General features: G+C 37.6%; 1 long non-coding RNA gene across 1 annotated transcript; it reads left to right on the forward strand.

Moving 5' to 3' along the window:
* The first annotated feature begins 448 nt into the window (after positions 1–448).
* Positions 449–1,031, forward strand: LOC149233119 (uncharacterized). The gene is made up of 3 exons (XR_016247598.1): positions 449–551; positions 641–690; positions 953–1,031. It is a non-coding gene; the product is annotated as an uncharacterized LOC149233119 (long non-coding RNA).
* The last annotated feature ends 20,922 nt before the right edge of the window (positions 1,032–21,953 follow it).

The raw sequence follows: 21,953 nt of genomic DNA on the forward strand, positions 1-21,953 counted from the left end.
TCAAACTGGTTAGAGTCTGGACACCTCCGTGAGCTATGGAATACTCCTAGCCATTTGGCAACGACTTTGCGCATGGCTGCCAGGGTGCTATTGGGCAATGGCTCGAACTACTGCCAGGTAGGGTTTCTCCATACGTTTCAACATTTTTAATTATATCATATCACCATTACTTTGGTCTTCCACCTATTCACTTCCAAATTACCTCTTTAAAATTTATGTTATGGTTCTCCTTGGTCTCTTACGAGAGTTCCGTCCTACCCAGGTTCCTTCTCAGCATTGCAACAATGTTGGCCAAATTTTCTAACTTCCTTGGGTGAGTCGAGACCCCTTCTCTGTTTGCAACCTTGCTCAGGTATTTTGAAAAAAGGGCTAGAACGTTTACATACTCTATCTTCTTCGCTCAGATCTTGTTTCAGACATTTCATTGTTGCAGATGATTCCTTCATCTAGATTTGGGTTTCCTCTATGGCTCTGCTTCTAAGGATTTTTTCTCATCTCTGCTCAAATTTTAGATGGCAAGGGACTGAGCAACCCTACGCCTCCACCGACAGGTATAACCTTCCTTTCTTCTCAGTTGCATGTATTATCATGCCTACTGTATGCATTTCCTTTCTAACTTAGTTTCTTGTTTTTCTTTCAGAGCTACTGTCGAGGATTCTCGGTGTAATATTTTCATCCTGGCCATCACAGGTACAATGCCCGAGTTCAACGTTTTATTCTAATTATGGTTTCACTTATGGAGTCAATTATGTATTGTTACTGGTGTGGTATTTCTATGCACTTCCACTAGTTGTGGAACTTCCCCAGAACCGCCATCCTCACACTATAAGTACCGTTCAAATTTACCGACATTTGGGGTTTTAATTCGATGTCAAGTTTGATGTAATCATAATGTTTCCTCCAGAATTGGCGTCTCGTTACTAATACCTCTAGGGTATTGTTTGTATCCCAGATATCATGAGATTATCCGTCTAGAACTTCCTCTCCACCATCTTATGCCATGCATGACTCACTCACTACTTCTTCCAGGTAACAACCCTTCGTACCTATTTATTTGTAACACTATTGGGTTATTTTTTCTGATTTCAATTTCTGTTTTGGTTAATAACTTTCGAGTTTTTAGTCTACAATAGAATTATAATATGTTTTTTGTTGTCTCTGTTTCACGTAACCAAAGAGAAGGTCGCAGCCTGGATCCATGTGACAGGTAACCACATATATGATTTTATTGAGTTGAGGGCTGACAACCCTTGCCATCATATGATTTGATGATCCAGGTATTGACGCTTTCTTTGTATCCCCTTTGCAGGTAGGAGGAAAAACTTTCTCGTTGGGGTTCATTCGTCATTTTTGGGCCTTGAGTCTGGAGTCAGAGACTAATAGTGCGGTATCCTCACATAGGTCGGTCCACTGTTCATGTTATCATGAAAAGGAATACTTCAGAGAGGCGTGCATCCTCCCTTTGAAATCTCTCTTAAATTTTGAGTTATGATTGTTGTGATCATAACTTATATACACTTATTGATTTGAGTTTATGTAGAGAGCAATCGTTTCCCCACAAGAGGGATATTTGTAAATACTATGGGTGATTTGCTGAGGCATTTACTATGACTCTTATAAACTCTGATATTTAATAACTTTAGTTGTCTGAGTTCGGGGTTATTCCTAAACTTCTTCTTGCTGTATGGAGTAACCGTGAGAATATATATTCCAATTTTGGATGGTTTATGCTGGTATCTACTGCTCTATGGTTGAGTTTATTAGTAACTTTAAATTTCCTTCTGTGTGCGAAGATTAAAATGATTCAAGTGATTTTAGCACATGCGTAAGCGAATTTCTCTATTCTCTTCATGCATTAAAATCTTTTCCATATAACAAGAATTGATATGGATACTGCAACGATATTTATTGTTGAGTTACTGATTGGTGTCTTCACTGAAGTATCACCTATCCTTGTGCCCAATCAGTTTCACATTTCCCCTTTTCCTCGCGCTTGTTAGCTGGAAATGCGAGTGTTGTAGGTATTACCCAGATCTTCTTGTAGTTCAAAAGTTTTGTATATCAAGTTGTTTTTATTTTTCTCTTTATTTGTTTTGTTGTGTTAACATGTCTCACTGCCTCTGTGAGAAGGACCTCCTAGTAGACTTATTCTGTTGGTGTCATGTGTGTGTGTGTGTCTATATATATATATATATATATATATATATATATATATATATATATATATTCTTGATTATAGTCCCATCACCTCTATTATGAGGGTTCTGAACCTACATCTCTTTACAATAACACTTTCTATTTCAGGCAAATTACACAAACCTCCATCGTAACTTATTTCCTCACCAGAGGTAACATTTACATAATTCTCAAAACTTTTCAATTATTTTTGCCTAGTCATTGAACAGAGCACTTGAGACTCTTTCCCTCTATTGGTTAACTCCACTTGTAAGTTTTCTACTATTCCATTGTTAGCCCTTTTAACTGACTTTCATGTAATACTAAAATAGTTAATACATATTTATACGTTCACCCTGTACTATTATAACTTCACAGGTAAGTTGTCTTCTACTGAAGCCTCTTCGGGGAATGACATATTTTGTTATAATCATCATTCGAAGTTTCCCAACCCTTTCACCTAACAATTATCCAAACTATGCATGTGATTTGCATGCCTATCCCAATGACCTTTTATTTATTTCACTGCTACAACTCCACAGGGATAGCATACCTTAAATTTATATTTGCACTCCTTGTAATTTTCTAACTTAGTCAAATAATCTATCATATCCCAGTGTTGTAACTTAAATTTCTTTGTATTCCTAGCTTATAAATCTAATTCCTCTAAATTGGTCCACATCTCTTTATTGGAAGTAGATGATTCAATGGAAGTAACCAACCTCGTTAAAAACTAAAATTTTGTGCCATAATTAAATAAACAATCTACATGCTAAACAAATATATCGGTTTGTTCACACAGAATATCATGATAGCTTTTTGATTGACAACTTTTACCACAACTAGAGAACAATATTCTCATCCATACAACACTGCATACCACGAAATCCAACAGTACATTAAATTCATCCAATTAAACACCACATTAATTATTATTACAAGAATTTAAATATTCTTTATCTAGAAAACTTCTCATAGTAAACAACCGAAATAACTTGGAAAGAATGATTTGCCTCCCAACTGTGAACCTTCTCTCTTGGTTCTCCCCCGTGTTGAGATCCTCCTTCCCCCATAATCAACAACCCCTTGTTGTTCTGGTAAAGGCACTCTTATGCCTCACTTCCCCTAACAGACTTTCCATAATGGCGTCATGTTTTTATGGGTTCTGCCAATCCCCATAGCCTAGGCTTTTCCTTTTACTTTTTTTTTAAGGATTCTTTTTTTCCTTTAAAGCCTATCTTTTCCACTACGGTGCTTTATTCACCCATTCCTAGTGTTGTTTCCCCCACACTGGGTGATTTATTAGATTTTTCTCTCCCCATCTAATCAATCACATAGATTCGCTCCTAGGGATTTTTAGGAGTAGTTTGGGAAAGTTTTATTTCCATCCTATCCATCCACATTGGATTCTGGATTGGAATAATGATCTCATTAATTCACCTGTTCTTTTCCAAGTTAATTCTCCAAAGCGATATTTTTAATATTATTCAAATCTATTAATTACATCATCATAATTATTCCAGAAAATCAATTATGGCTTCCATGCCATTATTAAAAATAGTTCAACTACTAAAAGAGTATTCACAAGAACATAGGGGGTATTACAACTTTTTTGCAAGTCTAATAGGTTTCATTGACTATTTATTTGGAAACGCCTCATGTAGTTTAAATATAACTTGGTTCTTGGAATCATTGGATTGATTTCTATATTGTAAGTGGAAAATGAAAATACATCTATATGTACGTTCTACTATATCTTTTATAGTTTTGTAAAAGTCCCCCTCCCCCCCTTTAATTAACCTCCAGCACCACTCGAGATGAGCTAAGGACCAATTCATCGTCATTTACATGTTCTATAAAAGAAAATATCTTAGAACGACATTCTTTTCCTTCATTGTTTGTCCCTATAGAACATTAAACATAGGTGAATTAATAGATTGTTTGAAACATGTCATGTAATATTCTTAAGTATATTATTAATGAAAAAAAAACTCATATTGAATAATATTTTTTCATTTACCTGATTCATCCCTCTACAATTTTTCTATCAGGATTTTATGCTCTTCTGCACTTAGATCAGAAAGAATCTTATCAAGCTTCCTCATTTTGTGGCTCTACATGACACACACTAACCAATACATATTAGTTAAACTTACATATATTTCAAACATATTAATTTTGTAAATAATTTACAAAGAACTTATCTTTTCTGCTTTTTTGGATGTGTTATCATTATGTCGATCAATATTTTTATTACTTGACAACTTAGTCATTTTTTTAATCAATATACAACATGTACCATTCTTTTTTTGATCAAGTAAGAGTGGAACCTTCCATTAATCAAGAGAAAATACATATTGTACAACAACAACACCAGCTCTGTGAACCCCTCAACAGACAACTGCGTTGACTAAACAAAACTACATCAGGACTATTGACAAAACAATCCTTCCATTAAAGAGTACACAAAAACTGCCCCTTCTATCTAACCGTCCTTAGAGTGGTGCTCTGGATAACCAATGCTCACGAACCCTTAAGCTCTCTATGTCAAAAGTCTCACATATCATAAAGACCTTCTTATCGCGCTATATTTCTATTATAATCCGTTTATAATAAAAATACCCACAAACACGCGATAACTTCAAAAAGAATTCACCCGCGTGCAAAAATTCTTTAGGTCCGCACCTTCACTTAACCTTCCTCTGATCGCCGATTAAACCGATCTCCACTGCCCATTCTTTCCACGATCCAACAGTCAATAACTTTTCCCGCTAAATCAAACTGCGTGACTCTCCTCCCTCGTTGATCTGCGCTTAGTGGATCCAACGGTCCTCAGCGATTTCGAGTCGACAAAAAGCACGGAGAATACCCACCCAAAAAGCGGTTTTTTCTTTTCCTCCATTGCTACGTGTCACTCAGTTAGTGGAATCGGGAGACTAACCTTCATTACCACTTACCATCCATCCTCTGCCCAAAATACCACTTAAGGTTTTGAGAAACCACCTGTTTGTTGTGTTATCTTCTGCGCTCTTTCACTATGCGATGATCGTCGATCTGTTGCTTAGTCGATCGGACGGTCGACAACTATTTCTTCCGCCATTCCTTAACCTTTGAATATTTAACCCCCATGTGGTTTTCCGCCTGAAAACCATAGGATGGTGGAGTTCAAGGAAATCTATGGTTGGCTGCCTGCCAACCTGCCCGCTGTTTATTCCTTGCGTTTGGTCCATTTTCCACTGTTTTCATCAGTCCCTGACTGCTGAAATTATATGTTCTGAGAATACTTCCCTGTCTATGGTCGCCTGTTTGTGACATTCATCGTGCAATGTCCCTAAGGGTGTCAATGCCCAAGTATATCTTCTATTACTTCTTGAACAGAGCACTCCTTCATTCGCCAAGCGATCTGCTAATCTGTTGGTTGTTCTGCGTACGTGAACAAATCATAGTGTTCTCAGGGCTCTCAAGTGGGATTGTATACGTTGATAGACCTGCAATAACTACCAATGTTTTGACACTTTTTTCGGTGTTGTACTGTTGCATATCTTCTTGACCAAATTAATTAGCAATTCAGAATCTGCTTCTACAATAGCATTGTGTAAATCTGACTCAATCAATATTTCTAGGCATTGTTCTAAGGCCATGAGTTCCACCATGTTATTAATGGCATTCCCCAAATGACTATGAAAGATGATTTGTATGTATCCCTTCTCATCTCTTATGACTCCGCCGTAACCGGCCACTCCAGGGTTTCCTTTAAAGGCTCCATCTATATTGAATTTCAGAAAACAATGTGGAGGAGGTTGCCAGAATTCCTTACCCGCTGTTGTATAGCTTGCGCTCTTGCTTATGCCCTGGGGGATCAATAATTGGAGACCCAATTGAAAAATTATATGTGCATCCTAGTTTAGAGGAGGGTTTTCTGGGTGTTTCTTTAGGCAGGTACTTATAGTTTCTTTGAGTTGTCTTATAATCTGAGCTATGATGCTCTGTGTTGAGCCAATTCTGTTCTTGAAAATCCTGTTATTGCATTCTTTCCAAACATCCCAGATCAAAAAACCTGGAATCAGAGTCCAGGCTTTGTTGACTGTTTCATTTTCTGAGAAATCTTTCCGCCAATTCTTTAAAGTGCCAGTAATGTTGGATGTGTCCCTGTCAATTTGCCTGAAGATTGAGGCTACCCAATTCCACAAGGTAGAGGTGAATGGGCAGAGGTTGAGTAGGTGATCCATCATTTCTTCTTGTAGACCACACAACTGGCATCTAGATGGACCAACTAGACCTCTTTTCCGAAGATTTTCCCAAGTTAGAATCTTTTTATGATGCACCAACCACATGAACAGTTTAATTTTCATCCAGTGTGAGTTCTGCCATAGGTCCTTCCATATCTTATCAGGGTTTGGAAAGTCGAGCCCAATGACAATTCATTTGGCTTCTTTGAGGTTGAAGTTGCCTTCATTGTTTCTTCCCCATCTTAGTTGGTCAGACAATGTAGATGTTAAAATATTTCTTTATTCCAAGACGACTGCATGAGCTTCTGCTTGGGCCATCAAAGGGGTTTCTTCACTGTATCCCAGGTTCTTCCATGTTCTCCATTTATCCTTGTATCTTGTTTGATCCCATAAATCACTTACCTTGAGTAAACCTTTATTGTCAGTGTCATTGTTAAGATTGGCTAATTCTTCTCTACACAGGTTAGGTTCCTGCTTCCAGTTATCCTCCCAAAACCATGCTAGGTTTCCATCTTTCATCTCCTAGAAACTATGCTTTTGAACTATGGCTCTATTCTCCCAAGCACTGTTCCAAATGTGGGAGCCCTTGATGTGCCCAGACATCTGAATATGATCCCTTTCTTGCCAATTGTTTGCATACTTCTGTTTCTAGAGCTTGGCCCATGGGGTTGCTAACTCCTTTAGCCATCTCCACCAAAGTTTTGCTCCCAAGACTTTGCTAAGGGTTTCAGGGTCATGAAGTCCCAGACCCCCATGGTTCTTAGGTTTACAGAGCTTATCCCAAGCTACCAAAGCCCATTTCTTTTTCTCTTCCCCTTTGCCCCAAAGAAAATCTCTTTGAATATTCCTGATGAGTTGCAAAACTCCTTTAGGAGCAGGAAGAGCTGAAAACATGAATGTGGGAATAGTTTGCAGGACAGTTTTTGTAAGCACTACTCATCCTACTAAATTCAAAGACCTGCTTGTCCATTTCTTGATTTTATCCTGCAGTCTATTAATCACTGGCTCCCAAACTTCCTTGCTCAAAGGTTTATCAGTGAGAGGTATTCCCAGATATTTGGATGGTAACTGATCTCTTTGAAAGCCAAGAATTCTGGAGAGGTTTCTCTGAATAGCAATGTCAGTATTAAAAAAGAAAATTTTTGATTTGGTGAGGTTTACCTCTATACCAGCGGCCATAACAAAGTCATTCAGGATTTGTTTGAACGCTTTAGCTTCCTTGACCATGGGTTTACCCTGTAGCGTGGTGTCATCCACAAATTGTTGATGAGTCCAAGCATCCCCATTCGGGGTGAGTTTGAGACCCTCGATTCTTCCTTCTATATTGGTGGATTTAATCGCTCTGCCTAATCCTTCCATCATGAGAATAAAAAGGAAGGGGGATAGCGGATCTCCTTGTCGGAGTCCTATCAAAGGCCTAAAGGTTCTGGATGGAGAGCCATTAAGCAGGATTGAAAAATTAGCTGTAGTAACAAGGGCCATTACCCATCTTATCCAGTTGTGGTCGAAGTCGTACGTTATTAGTACTTCCTTGATGTACGACCAATTGAGCTTGTCATAAGCTTTCACTAGGTCAAGCTGTATAATCATCCCCACTTGCTTATTTCTCTTAAGAGAATGAACCACCTCGTGAGCTTGAATGATGTTGTTTAGAATTTGCCTTCCTTCCACATAACTAGTTTGCTCCTCAGACACAAGTGTTGGAAGTAGGGGCTTGAGTCTGTTTGCAATTACTTTGGAAATAATTTTGTACACCACATTGCATAAAGCTATGGGTCTAAATTTGTCTGGTGTCATAACTTTTTCCTCCTTTGGAATCAAAGCTATGAAAGAAGTATTGAGCACCCTCAAAACAGTTTTGGATCTTCTCGAGTCCTCCACAACTTCAAGGATATCTTGTTTGACTATTTCCCAGCATGCTTTGAAGAAGTCAACATTGAACCCATCCGGTCCTGGAGCTTTCCCATTTTGCATTTCTTTAATGACTTCAGTAACTTCCTCTTCAGTCACTGGCCTGTTAAGATTGTAATTGTCTTCCCTGGTTACAAGCTTTGGAATGTACTTTGTGAAGTTGTTGATAAATTGTGATCTGTCTACGAGAGGCTCCTCTGCTATGCTTTGGAAATGTTGTACCAGAGCACATTCCATTTCTTTGTGGGTGTTGAGCTCTTTCCCTTGAGTGTCTCTAAGTTTTGAAATCCTGTTATGTGACCTGTGATCCATGGTTGACTTGTGAAAAAACTTTGTGTTTCTGTCCCCTTCTTTAAGCCATTGCACTCTAGATCTTTGCCTCCAGAAAATCTCCTCTTACTGGCATCTATCTTTCCATTCTCGTTGAAGAGTGTCAGCTTGCATTTTTCTTTCCTCGGTAAAGCCATTTGTGATAAGGATCCGATTGATTCCTTGTAGTTTTTGTTCAACCTCTCTTTTATATTTGAAAATATTGCCAAACTCCTTTTTGTTCCATTCTTTGAGCCTAAGTTTGATGTGTTTCAATCTCTGTTGTAGAAGGAACATAGTAGCGCCTTGAATGGGCAAATCTTCCACCCACCATTTACCAATATTACTAATGAAGTCAGGGTGAGTGAGCCAAACATTTTCAAACTTGAAAGGTCTATTCCTCGGAGTGCCTATAAAAGAAGCTTCAAGTTGGATAGGCCAGTGATCTGAGCCTCCAAAAGGAAGGATTGAAGTAGTCAAGTTAGGGCCAATGAGAAGGAGGTTCTCCGAGATTATAAATCTATCTAATTTAGAGGCAACTTGAGAGGCCCCTCCCCTCTTATTGTTCCAGGCGAAAGTACCATTTATTTTCTCCATGTCCACTAGCCTCATGTTGTTTAGGAAGTTCTGGAAGGCAATGGAGCCTCTGCCTAGTTTTCTGGTCCCGCCTTTTTTATGTAAGAGATCTGATCATATTAAAATCCCCTCCCAGAATCTAGGGCATAACAGGATGTCTCTCTCTCAACTCCTCCGGTGAGGTGAGAAGCTTGAGTTTTTCTTCAAGTTTTTGAGGACCATAGACATTTGTGATCATATATATTTCCTTATCGCCCAAAGGTTGGATCACCATTGAAAGGTAGTTCCAGGATGCTTCAGCATCCAGGATTCCAAGTTTCTGGGGATTCCAAAGTGTGAGAATCCCGCCTGCCGTGTTGTCTGCTTTAACTTCTAGATACTCATACTTAATGAGACATTTGCTATGTATCTCTTTGATTTTATCTATTGAACATTTTGTTTCCTGGATAGACACCATGTCTGGTTTTTCTTCTTGTACTCTATTGTTAAGATTTCTTTGTTTCCTTTTACTTCCTAGACCCTAATGTTCTAGGTCATGAGATTCATTATGAAAGATTTGTAAATGAGTAACTAGTAAGATATTTCATCTTACCTGCCTCTTTTCCTGCCTGGGTTCTTGGAAGAGTGCCCTAATGTTGCCTCCATCATTTTAACCCCTCTATTTTCCTGGCTGTCATGGTTGCTTTTGACTCTAGAACCCTTTGCTTGAGATCTCCAGAGGAAGAGCTCTTGTACTCTGTCAAACTCCTCTTGTGGTAGAGAATCAACCCCTTTGGTGGTTCCCTGCTCCAAGAACTTTTCTAGATTGAGATTCTCCTTCTCAAGAATCTCCTGTAGTTGGTGGTCCTCTGTTCCAACTTCACTTGGGGTCATCTCATGGTCCCTGCCAAGTTCCATGATGCTTGGCAAATCTTTCTTTAGTTTGATGTTCTCAAGTACATCCTCCATGCTAGCATCTTTTTCCTTCTCTGCAGGATTATCCTCCGATGCTTGGTTCATCGCATTGTTCCCACCTTCTTCTTCTAAAATATTGAAACTGTTATGACTTGGGTGTTTATCCTCGCTAGTTTTCCTTTGGTACTTTTTTCCTCCTTTCCCTTTGCCTCCCATCTTGGTAAAGCCTTCGGGGTCTTTTCCTTTGTTGGTTTTCATATTTTCCTCCAGTTTGTTTAAAGGGAAATCTCTGATGAGGTGCCCGTGTTCATGACATTTATGACATCTAAATGGGACATGTTCATAGTCCACCGCCTACACCCATTCTTCATCATAAACTTCTAGAATGATTTCATCCAGAAGTGCTCCTGATAGGTCCATTTCTACACATATGCGAGCAAAGGAGGTGTATTTTCCTCGCAGAGTCGCCTTTGATATTTTTTAAAAATGACCTAATTTATTGCCTATGGCTTTTAAGGATTCAGGCAGCCAGTAATCTAAAGGTAGGGAGTAGAGTCGTATCCATACCAGTACTGATGTGAATGTTTCTCGTTCCGGGACAAAATTCATCACCCATGGTTGCATGTAGAGGCCAGCCGCAGCATAAAAGTATGGTCCTCCTTCGAACACTCTATCTTTGTCCTCTAGGTTTGTGAACACCACTGTGAAGAAACCCTTGGACCCAAGGTGGAGGGTTATTTCCCCCTTAGGTTTCCATTGGTTTCTTATCCAAACCTACAAAGCCTTCTCCGTTGGCCATATCCCCATAAATTTACATATAACTACGTATGCCGCCATGTGATCCCTGTGCTCCTGTAGCGCTGGATTATTTAAAACAACCCGGGGTTTAATGGTTGACCTGGGTTTGCAGAGTCCTGTCACACTCCTGTGCTCAGCTCTCTGACTGCTGCCTTCTGTTCTCTTCTCTCCTCTAACTTCCTCATGATTCTCTTCCTGCTCATGAGAATTGATGTTTTCCAGCTTTTCTGTGCTGATCCTCTCCGTTTCTGCCTCCATTGGTTTTTTGAAGCAATTTGAACTTGCTTCCTTGCTTCTGTTTGCCAATACATGGCTGTAGGAGGGAGTAGAACTCCTCCCTCCTCGTGCCTCCATGGCTACCAGCAATAATCCCTTGTTGGTTCAAACCCTTGTTCTGCGCTTTCCCCCGCAGCGCCGTCATCTCAAGTATAAAACAAATATCTACAACATGTACCATTCAATACAAAAACCATTAAATATATTTTATAAGTAAATCACATAATTTCCAACCAAAAAGAGGTATGGTAATAAGTGCGCTTATGTGCATAAATGCACTAGTGCGTTTAATTGTTGAGCATCGGTGCGTTATATTACATAGGGCACATTGATAAACATAAATCGTTTAAAAAAAAGCAAACAGGGCCAACAAGGTTTGGATCTGATTCAATAAGTGGTCCCTCTACTTTATATGTCAAATGCCTTATATAGAGTAACACAAACCCATTAAATCTAAAATGCCTAAAATGAAAAACCCTAATTGTTAAGTGGTAGAGGGAGTTAAACCCTAAGGTGAAATTTTGCAGTCATGTAAGCAAGAAGAAGCAAGGATTTAAGATAAGTATTGATTTTTTTTTGGATTTTAATTAAATCTAAATAGGAATCGAGATTGCAAAATTTTCTTATTAGTAAAATCAATAGTAAAATTTTTACTATGCTTGATTTTTTTTATTTTTTTTGAATTTTAATTAAAGCTAACAAAAATTGTGAATTTTTTTATTAGTAAAATCAACAGTTTCATAATTTTTATGGGCAAAATATTGGGCATGAACTGTAAGATATATCCTTTGATTTCCACTGAAATATAAGATATCGCAAAACTTCTACATAGTTCATGTTTAGTGTCAAATGTCTGCACAATTCTCAACTAAATAACAATAGAGTATAGAGGGAAACATGTAAAAGGCAATAGTTACACCCTATGGAACAAATTAAACTTTGCAGATACCTTATAATGTTAGAAATTTTAAAATTCCAAACAAATTATTCAGTCTACATGGGCTAGGGAAGGGCCATTTTTGGGCATAAAATTCCTAACTAGCATGGGAAAGAAATTTAAGAAGGAAAATTAAATATGTAGTTTATTGAGAGAGGTTGATCATTTTTAGAATTTATATGTCCTTAGATGCCACCACTTCCTAAAAATTTTGACATTAGTGTATCCAACACCCCTGTCAGTTTCAGAATTTTTATGGGCAAAATACTGGGCATGAACTCAAAAGAATCTATCATCTGAAATCCACTGAAATATAAGATATCTCAAAACTTCTACAGAGTTCATGTTTAGTGTCAAATGTTTGCACAATTCTCAACTGAATACCAGCAGAGTACAGAGGGAAACATGTAAAAAGCAATAGTTACACCCTATGGAACAAATTAAACTTTGCAGATATCTTATAATGTCAGAAATTTTAAAATTCCAAACAAATTATTCAATCCACGTGGGCTATTCCATTCCAAAATCAAACATTATTAAAGACGCCCTAAGGAATTTGATAAAAAATAGTGAATATACATACGTGAACTCTTCCATTGAGTTCTCCACCAAAGCATGATAGCATAAAATGCCAAAAGCAGAGTCGCGTTATCCATGATAACTGCTAGCCCAATTATATCTCGATCTAAAATAATCATCAACCTATTGACCCAAGCGATTACCACAACTATTGGTGAAAGTACGACAACCCAAGCTATAAGGGATAAAAATACTGAGACAACACTCAATTGCGGACCTTGAAGAAATGATGGCCATTTCCTAGCAAAAAACCAACTAGAAAATATCCAAGAAAGCCTTCAGTCAACTTGAATAATAATAGATGATTGAGTGCAAATTCATAGTAATATCTCTTCCACTGAAGATGTGTAACATGAACAACATACCATATATGCTTCAAATGAATTTTGCATTTCATTAGTAAAAGTACAATATGCAACTTATTTGATAACATAACACCAACCACAATAAAACATTTGCTACCAAGATGTTGATACAAAATTTATTTTGTTAGACGATCTGCAAATAGTAAATGAAGTAATTCGGGGAACTAACTCCAATGTTATTATAGAACCCCGCAAGAATCCAGTACATGAACATTTATTGAAAGATACATGGTATTAGGTTGCTTTTATTGAAATCCGACAAGCACCCAGTGCCTTCTCTTCTCTTCAAGCAACAAGGGAATCCAGAGACTAAACCGCCTCCTCCCTCGATATCAACAAGGGCATCCAAAGACTAAACCGCCTCTACCTCAATAACAACAACAAGGGCCTAGATAATCCATACTTGATTGTCCCATCATATTGTACAACACATACATAGTGTACAACACAAGACATACACCTACATCTGGTGTACAACATGACACATATGCCTACACTCGGTGAACAACACCAGACATACACTTACACCCAGTGTACAACACAACTCATATACATGCAACCCGTGTATAACACAGTACATACACGTACACCTCGTATAATACAATGAGTACACTCGTCACGATACAACGACTACACAATACCTGTAACACAATACTACATATACACAACACAACATGTACGACATATGCACAATACCACATATACACACCACCACCTGCATAATGTGTACACATCACCACATGTACACAACACCACCTGCATAATGTGTACATAATACCACCTTCACGATGTGTACACAACACCACATGTACATCATGCACACAACACTACATGTACATAGCACCACATGTACATCATCCACATGGTACCATATGTACACAACATCGCACATATAACATGAACACAACACCACATATACAACATGTACACAACACCATATGTACATAACACCACATATGCAACATGTGCACAACACCAAATGTACACAACATCGCATATGCAATACGTACACAACACCAAATGTACACAACACCGCATATGCAACATGTACACAACGCTAGTACTGTACATCTGGATACCACACTATCTTTACCAAGCAACCTTGCTTCTAGTGTCTTTCCACTATCCATGCTTGTCGCAGCATGCCATAGATCGCACTACTTTCATTCCGTTGATGTATCCTTCAGCGTTACCTGTTCATAACACAAACATAGACATAGTTGTAAGCACATAATATCAAATCATATCCACATGATATTGACCTCATAGATCTGTCAGGGCTACCCTTCCCACTTGATTCCTCATCAACTAGGAACAACTTCATGCCATTCACATGCATAAGCAATCATTCCTCCACAAGCATGATCCCTGATGACCTTGTCAGACAACGACATACATGCATACATATATAACCATTAGCATAAAGCAATCACGATCCCTTACGACCCTGTTAGACAATGACATAGTACATACATATATACATATATATACATTAGCATAATTATAATCACAACAAAATTACTAGATATCTTAAGGCCAAGGCCAAGAGACCTCCCTTTATCTGTGCACAACATTGAGAACAACAACTCCCAACATAGCCAAGGCATCTGCCGCCTCGGATCCATTTACTTGACCTTTCTTGTTACCTTTCTCATGACTATCCTGCCAGCGTCTATTTATCCCAGTGGACTCAACCAATCTAACTCACTGTCATATTCTTGATTTCAACAACCCTTTATTCATGCACCAAGATTTATCCAAGTCTTACATTACCTATTGGGTTTCATCCGACTCCCCCCTAGCTCCATCAAATTTCCTCTTCCCCAACCAATTCCCAAGACCCTTAAAACAAATAAGGCGAGGACAAGAAACAAACAAGAATAAAACCATGAGAAAATAGTAGCAATACGACACCATAAACAAAGTGGCATGGCCATGCACGAGACATAATCAAAACCGCAAGTCAAACACGAACAAATCACAAAATATCGAAAGCACAAAACTAGAAACAAACACGATGACTCAATTCCCATGGCTTCCCAATGCTTCCAAGGGAAAGCTCAACCTGAGCGTTCTTCAAGATTTCATGGCAGTCTCTTTTGCCATGCAATTTGCTACACCATACTAACATAAACACACAACTATCAGTGCATAAATAAACATAACAATATACTAGTTACCTTACCTTGTTGTGTGAATCACACTACCTTGTAATTGAACACATACATATATCATCTCTTAAGGGACTCCATTTCCTTAATGAATCCAGCCATAATTGGAAACCAATTGTTACACCTATCAAATACATGTTCATGAATATAACACATATCCACATAATGTCAAACAAAATCAAGGTTAAGAAGACTTCCCGTGTTCACACAAAACACTCATTTGATTGGAATTGCGGTTTCCAAACATAGCTAAAGGAATTCTCACCCAATTCCTTTATTTTACCTTTTTCCTTGCTATGATTGAGTCTTATTATGCACTATCACATCACCCAACTGTTAGTTATATAAACAAATCAACTGTTACCTTGTCATGTTAATACCAAGCATGTTGCCCTACAACTGTTCACACATGTTAGTCACATGTTCCAAATATCAAGACATTGTGTCTATTAATTTGAAATCAACCTTTACCAAGACTAACAACCATGTCATATGCTGCAATAAACTCATAGTAATAGTCATAATACTACAACTAACACTCACGTGCATTCAAGTACATATCAGTTGTCTTGACATATTTTGTTTTAATACAATCGTCTTAAAACAAGATCATTCCTTCATGCAATCTTATAAACACATACTCATATCATGCAATCAATAAAACATTCAGAGAACCTGTAAACATACCATGCTAGATAAACCAAATAGAAAACATAATCAAAACCATACCTCAATGTATCTCAAGGGAGGCTATCACATTTGCACAAGTCAGTCCAGATTAGTATAACTCAATATCGCAAGTGTATCGGATCATACTTGAATATCATAACCATAACCATTTGCACAGGCCAATCCAGAATAGCACGATACATATAACATCAATATCTCAACTGCAATCACCATAACCATCATGTGTATGATCGCAATGCGTATAACAACGAGTTACTAGCATTCATGACTACTTAGCACATGTGCATATGACCACACTGATCAACTAGCATCTCTCATGCATGTAATCACAACACCAATAGAATTTCATGTGTACATATAACCACAATGCATATAACAACCATTAACCATCATACTTGTATGCCAAACATACAAACCTATACAACGATCTATTGTTACCTCGAGTTCTAGTGTTGCAACCTCGCTCTAATAATATACATCTCCTGCTCCATCTTGGACAACATATCAACATCATAACATACCAACAACATCACGATGACATAAACTACATACAATGACATGAGCCAACCTCCTAAGTACAGTTAAGGAAGTGGAGTCGATAAACTGGAACTAAATTGACCTTCATCAGGAGCTACAAGACACCCGGGAGCTAAACAACCACTCCAAGTGCCTAAACCCTGAGTTGGATTGCTTTCTTAGTGACCTGGGCCCACAATCGCATGCATGACAAGGCCTCCATGCAATTATAGGCCTCCAACCACGTGCATAAGCATGTAAGGGTGCAGTTATAGCCCAAAAATTTCAGTTCAGAGGGCATGGTTGCGAATTCTGAGCCATCATTTCAGGCTAGCCTCCAGGCCACTGCCCATAACTCAATGAGACTTTCCAGAATGATAAATAATCAGGACAAAGCCATTCATGCAAAACTTACCAAGGAGTTGACCTAACCTGTTATGCAACCAAATCATAAATAGATAGATTACCGGCATAGAAATTATCCTCTTCGAGGGAGAAACCTCCTTTACATTACGTAAATGAGCAATTTTTGGATGATTCAAATGACAAAACCTCCTTTCTATATATAAGAGTCTAAAGGGTCACAATAGAACCAAAGCCTACATAACAATAATAATGCAAGGGCACAACAATAACAAGTGGTCTTCTATGAGGTGCAACAATAACAATATGAGGACTACATGGGCACATCAATAACAATAAGGGGATACACTAGTATTATAGGGATCTAACATGCCCCTCTCTCTTTTATATAAAATTCTCATCTTCCCATATGTAATCTTCAACAGGTAAGTTCTTCATCTTGATGAGGTACTATGAAATTGATCGATTTCATAACTATCGAGTTCTTGTTTCCGTGGTTTTTTCAGGTTACAATATGATTTTTCCTTCCTCGTCAAGTTCTGGCAATGTTGTTTGAACGGGGAGCTTGTCACCTATAACCTTCTTTAAGCATGAAACATGGAAAACTGGGTGCACTCGGGAAGATGCAAGAAGCTCCAATTTGTATGCCATAGTACCAATCTTTTGCAACACCTTGTAAGGACCATAATACTTCGATGATAATTTATTATCCTTCTTAGCTTACTTGAAGGACATTTGTTTGTATGGTTATAGCCGTAAAAATACCCAGTTTCCTACATCAAAACTTCTTTCACTACGATGCTCATCTACCTGTTGTTTCATTTGATTTTGCGCAAAAGTGAGGTTATCCTTTAAGAGTTGGAATTTTTTTTGTTGATGCTCGATGTGATCTTCCACTGCTTGAAACTTAGAATTTTATTTTAAATATGATGTGATGGATGGTGGATGATATCCATAAAGTGCCATAAATGGGGTCATTTTCACTACAGTGTGGAAGGAAGTGTTATACCACCATTCAGCCAGAGGTAACCACTTGACCCATTGTGTTTGTTTATCATATATAAAGCAACGAAGATATCCTTCCAAACATTTGTTCACTATCTCAGTTTGCCCATCATAATGAGGATGATAAGATGAGCTATGAGCTAATTGAGTACCCAGACAAGAAAATAATTTTGTCCAAAAATTTCCAGTGAAAATGGGATCTCTATCGCTAACAATAATCTTTGGGTTTCCATGTAGCTTTTGAATTGTTTCCATAAATTCAGTAGCAAATGTATTGCCTTTAAATGGATGAGATAATGCACAAAAGTGTGCATACTTGGTAAGTCTATCAACTACCACCATGATGACACTTTTTCCTTCGGACTTGGGTAAGCCTATGATAAAATTCATTGAAACTTCCTCCCAACGTTGACTTGGATTGGATAAAGGTTGTAACAAACCCGGGGTCTTAATTGTCTCAACTTTATTTTGTTGGCAAACCAAACATTCTGCCACAAACTTTTTAATATCAGATTTAAGGCAATCCCAAAAAAAATCCTTCTTGACCTTGTGGTAAGTTTTTAAGAATCCCGAGTGCCCTACTAAGGGAGAGGTGTGCAATTCCAAAAGAACCTTTTGTTTGAGTTGGGAATTCTTACAAAGATATACACGATCTTTGTACCATAATGAATCATTTTTCCAGCTAAATGTATTAGATGTACTGGGATCTTGCTGCAACTTTTGAATGAGTATCCACACTTCTTTGTCATTCTTCCATTCATCCCTTGCTTCAGTTATCCAATCTGGTTGGATAATAGAAATGGCATAAAGCAATGCTTCGACATCCTCATCCTTTCTTGAGAGTGCATCTGCAATAATATTTTGCTTCACTTTTTTGTAGATGATTTCAAAGTCATAACCCGACATCTTTGTGACCCATTTTTGCTGCCCTTATGAAGATAATCTTTGTTCCAAAAAGTATTTAAGACTATCATGATCTGTTTTTACCTTTAAGTGTCTTCCCATTAGGTAAGGTCACCATTGCTTTAGTGCATGTAGTATTTCCAACATTTCCTTCTCATAAATAGGTTTGTGTAAATACTTTCCTTTGATTGGACGACTTTCAAAAGCAATGGGTCTTCCTTCTTGCATTAAAACAACACCAATTCCATTTCATGAGGCATCACATTCCACAATAAAGGTTTTTGTTAAGTCTGGCGTAGTTGAGGCCGGTGCTTGGCACATTGCCTCTTTAAGATGTTCAAAGGCCTTAGTTGCTTATAGAGTCCAAGAAAATGCACCTTTCTTCAATAATGTTATTAGATGTGTTATTATTCTCCCATAATTATTGACAAACTTGCGATAATATCGTGTCAACTCGAGAAATCCTCGCAGATGCTTTATGGTTGTGGAGATTTTCCATTCTTTAATGGCTTTAATTTTGTTAGGGTCTACCTTAACACCCTCATGAGATACAATATGACCCAGATATTCGACCTCCTGTACTCCAAAGAAACATTTGGAGGTTTTTGCATATAATTGTTTCTTCTACAATAGTTTGAGTACCCTGTCAACATGTTGAACATGATCCTTCCAAGACTTGTTGTAGATTAGTATATCATCAAAAAATACTAACGCAAATTTTCTAAGGAAGGGTTTGAAAACGGAATTCATCAAACCTTGAAATGTAGAAGGTGCAGTGGTAAGGCCAAAAGGTATGACCAAAAATTCATAATGACCCTCATGAGTCTAAATGTTGTTTTCAAATGTTTTCAATGTTCTTTCTAATTTGATGATATCCTAAACAAAGATCCAACTTGGTGAATTAAATTGCTCCATGTAATTCATCCAATAATTCATCAATGGTAGGAATGGGAACTTTATCTTTAATAGTGATCTTGTTGAGCTTCCTATAATCCAGACACATGCGACATGATCCATCCTTCTTGTGAACCAATACTACTGTAGCAGAGAAAGAACTTTGACTAGGTTGAATTATACCGACCTCTAATATTTCTGCAACCATACGTTCAATTTCACTCTTTTGGGCATAGGGATATACGCAAGGCCTGATGTTTGGAGGAACACATCCTAGTATCAAATGAATAGCATGATCATGATCACGGATAGGTGGAAGTCCTTTGGGAGTCTCAAGTACCTTGGAATGATTGTCCAAGACCTTTTTGAGATCTGGATAAATAGATGATTTCGATGTTTGAACCTCTAGTGAGCATAATTGTTGAAATACACCCCATTGCTCTTTCTTTAGAAGCTTTGCCATGCCATTAGAGCTAATTATCTTTCATGGTTTCCCTTAAATACCCCTTAATTCAACTTTCTTTCCTTCCCAAAAAAATTTCAAGAAAAGTTCTTGAAAATTAAAAGTTATCGTACCCAAAAATTGTAACCATTGGAATCCTAGTATAACATCAACACTGCCCATTGGAATGGAAAGCATTGGATTATTCAATACATCTTCCCCCATGGTTAGCTTGATATTATGGAATTTTCCAAAGAAATTTATAGTTCCTCCATTTGCAATCATCACTTGACACTTTTGTGCTGGATATAGGAAGCAATTCAATTCCTTGCCTATCTTAAAATGAATAAAATTATGGGTACTACCCGAATCAATCAACACCATTACATTTTTCTTCTTGATATCTCCTTCTGCCTTGAGAGTTTGAGGAGTGGTAATTCCTGCCAATGCATTACAAGATATGATTGGATTCATTTCTTCTTTTTCTAAGGTTGGTTCCTGGTGTATGTCCTATTCTTTTGAAGTTTCTTGTTCATTTTCTTCTTCCTCTTCACAATCTATGTAAAAAAATGTCTTCTCGGCACACTTATGACCTTTAGTGTATTTGCTATCACAACTATAAAAAAGCCCTTTTGCTCTTTTTTCTTCCAATTGTTGTGGTGTCAACCTTGTAGGTTGTGGAAGTTTAGGAGTAGCAACACTTTCATCTTTATAGTTGTGAGTGGTAAGTTTCCTTGTTTCCATATTTTTGCTTTCAATTTTTCTTGCCAACCTGAATGCCTTCTCCATTGAATCATGTTCTCAAAGGCAAACCTCATGTTGGATGTTATCCTTTAAAGTCCCCGTGAAAACATCAATCCTATTCTCCTTTGGAATATCACTTACCCTTATATTCAATTTTTGGAAGTCCACAATGTGCTCCACCATTGAACCCTTTTATTTGAGATTTATCAATCGGCTAAAGAAGGTGTTGTTCTTTGTATCCTCATAACATGTTATCATTTCCTCCATAAAAATTGACCAAGTGACAAGTGGTTTATGAGATCAAAGCCATATATACCATATAAACTGATTGAGTTCTAAATATAAGGTTGCAATGCGTACTATTTGTGTGTGTTGCACATTATGGAGATCAAGATATTGCTCCATCTGTAGTATCAATGTTACCAGATCCTTGCCATCAAACTTCCTCATATCGATCTTTGGAATATTGTGGGCCTTCAATCCAATGTTAGAGTCTATGAAATCATGATTAACATTTCTTTTGTTCTCATCATGAGTTTCATGTAATACCTTTTCGCCATTAGGAAAAATTTCTTGTAGCAACTTTGTCAAACCTTCCATGTCTGCTTTTAGACCATTCTTCAAATCTTCCATGTTTCCTTTCATTTTTACTTCTATTCCATCCATCTTCGCTTCCATGCCATCCTTCAAACCTTCCATGTCTGATTTTAAACCATTCTTTAAACCATCCATCTTAGCTTCCATTTCATTTTTGGTTACTCTTTGTGAGAGCGAAATTTGTTGCACTTGGTCTTGTAATTTTGATATATCATGTTGCATTTCTTCCTCTTCTTCATGTGTCATAGAAGATCTTTCTGGTTGCTTACTAGGCATGCCCATTTTTTTTGTTACGAGATATTTTGAAATCAAATGATGATATCTATGCTTCACTGTGCCCTTTGAATCACTTCAAATTGATTTTTCAAACAATAGTTATGCAAAATTTAAAAAATGCACACTTTTTTCTTGCTTTTTAGGAGCTAGATATTGCAGTTGTTGTATCTATGTAATTGCAAATCTCCAAGATATGAAATTCCATCTTGTAGTATCCCTCCGAGTCTTATTTCCAACCCAACAAGTCAGACCAAGATTGGATTCTTCAAGAAAGAGTTATGCCCAATCTTCCATGATGGCCTG

The sequence above is a fragment of the Pinus tabuliformis genome, chromosome J, assembly GCF_031772625.1.
Source record: "Pinus tabuliformis cultivar Carrire ecotype Pingquan chromosome J, CPIR1, whole genome shotgun sequence".
Lineage (NCBI taxonomy): Eukaryota > Viridiplantae > Streptophyta > Pinopsida > Pinales > Pinaceae > Pinus > Pinus tabuliformis.